The following is a 2,500-nucleotide window of genomic DNA, read 5'->3' on the forward strand; positions in this document are numbered from 1 at the left end:
TGAGGTGAGGAGTGAAAATAAACTGATACATTAATACAAACTGAGGTGAGGTCTCAAATATCTGGTGTAACCACATTTATTAGGAAATTACCAATTATAATCTGTCATATGAAAATTTAAGCTGTTTATCTGGTAAATCATAAAAGTTAGCAGTAATTCTGGATATAGGCACTGTAGTTTACCAAAAAACTTACCTCTAAACACATAGCAAGTTATGGTAAATTCTGCCAATGATGGATTTAGTCACAATATGTAAAAGATAAATTTATGTTTTTTCAAAAAAAAACTTTTATCACCATTTCATTAAGGAGTATCAAAGTTCAGGTAATAGCTAATATAGCACACCAAGTAAGTGGCCAATCTAAAACCTTAAAAAAAAACAAAACAATACTATGTAAATACTGAATTCATCCAGAGTACACAAAAAATAACTTTGTAAATAATTTCAAACTTACAGAAAAGGTGCTAGAATAATAATACAAGAACATAAGTATACCCTTTACCCTAGTTCATCTATTATTAACCTTTTTTCCCCCTCATCTGCTTTATCATTTGGGTGCTCACTTTGTCTTTCTTTCTAAATATATTTTTCCTATACCATTTGAGAATACGTTGCATATATCATGGCTGTTTACCACTTAATAATCAGAGTGTACATTTCCTAAGAACAAGATGTTTTCTTATATAACTTCACACTACAGTTCTCAATAAATTTAACAGTGATATAATTTTATCTGATTTATAGTGTAAATGTCAACTGACCCTAATGTCCTTTGTAGCCTTTAGTTTTTCTTCCAGTATAGGACGCAGTCTAGGATCATGTATTATAGTTTTCATGTTTCTTAAATTTTTAAAATCTGGAACATCAACATTTTTGGAGAATTCATTCTCTCCACTCCCACCACATACTTTAATATACGTCCCTCACTTGGGATTTCTCTGATATTTCCTTATTATTAAATTTACATGAATTCCCACTTGGAATTCTACATACTGACGTGTCCTTCTTACTGTATCACATGTTCATTTGCCCCTCGTTGGTGATGTTAATTTTAATCACCTTGTCAAGGAATTCTCCTACTTCTCCAGTATAAAAAAAAAAACCAACAACTATTTCTTCCCTTGCAATGAATAGGTAGTATGTGGGGACACACTTTAAAACCCTGAAAACATTCTGCTTATCAAAACCTCCCCCTATATTTAGCTTCATTGATGATTCCTGCCTAATCTTGTCTTTATGATGATTATTTTAAAATGATGACTTTCCATTTCTAACCCTCATCCGTATTTACTGGTCAGCACTTGGCCATCTACTGTAATGAAGAACCATTCCTTTTCCCCCATTTTTTTATATTTCTATTTGTTATTGATATGGACTCATAGATACCTATTTTCTAAATTATTTATAATTAATTATTGCACTTTATTTCGATGGTTAGATTGTCTCAGATTTCAACAGTAGGACTAACTTCAAGCTGGCACTTGTGTCCTTATGAGTTTTTTTTTAAGTATCTTTTCCTTCCAGCAAAGGAAGATAATATTCAAGATTCCTCTTATATTTTCCCTGCTCAAGCCCTGGAATCAACAATTTCTCAAAGGAGCCCTGGTTTCCTTTAGCAGGGAATGGTATTACAGGCCATTATCTGGGTATAAGCCATGTCATTATTGGGGTTTCTTTGCTTCCAGGCCCTTCAGTAGACAAAGGTGAGAAATATATGAAAGTGTAAACACATGTATATACATACATGCACACACATTCATTCACACACATACTTTACAAAGCTTGAATTCTGACCAATGCCTCCAATTCAAATTCATCCCCACAGGATTCTTTCTCACCTTGCCCTGCTCCATACTTACATATAATCTTCTTCTATAGTGAGAATCCTGGTTCCCAAGAACAGAGACATTTACTCATTTGCTCAATCCTGCAAGAGTTTCTGAACTGCTGTGCATATATAACTATGAAAAATAATCCTAATAAAAGGAGTTTAAGGCTTAAGTTTTCTTTCCTCCATCAACTCCACCTGACTGAGAACACATAGTCAAATGCTATATCATAGGTTGCTTGAATTCTTTCTTTTTATATTCCCCTTTAGTACAGTTACACATTCACTTAAAATAGAACTGCAGACTTCCACTGCAGGCCATGATGAATAAACAAGGACCATATTTATCCTTCCACCTGAAACAACCCCACCTCTGCAAAAAAAGACAAAATATATGAAGCAAGAATTTTCAAGACATTCGAAATTTGTCAAACAGTGATCCATGAAAGACATGGAAAAAAAGTGGTGGGCCTTGTCCATGTATACTGCTTTGAAAGCTTCCAAGCTGTGGCACAAGGAGATGAAGCCCAGATGAAATCCAAGGAACTGCCTGAGTTGAGGAAACAGAGGTAAGAGTCTGGGATACTAAGGCACATTAAGAGGGCCGGGCGCGGTGGCTCAAGCCTGTAATCCCAGCACTTTGGGAGGCCGAGGCGGGTGGATCACGAGGT

The 2,500-nt window shown here is 35.1% G+C and overlaps 1 protein-coding gene across 2 annotated transcripts in view; it reads right to left on the reverse strand.

Moving 5' to 3' along the window:
• The window catches only part of OXSR1 (oxidative stress responsive kinase 1), a 99,817-nt gene that overhangs the window by 12,120 nt on the left and 85,197 nt on the right, over window positions 1-2,500 (reverse strand). The window lies entirely within an intron of this gene.

Source organism: Cebus imitator, unplaced genomic scaffold (genome assembly GCF_001604975.1).
Source record: "Cebus imitator isolate Cc_AM_T3 unplaced genomic scaffold, Cebus_imitator-1.0 Scaffold391, whole genome shotgun sequence".
In the NCBI taxonomy this organism is placed as follows: domain Eukaryota; kingdom Metazoa; phylum Chordata; class Mammalia; order Primates; family Cebidae; genus Cebus; species Cebus imitator.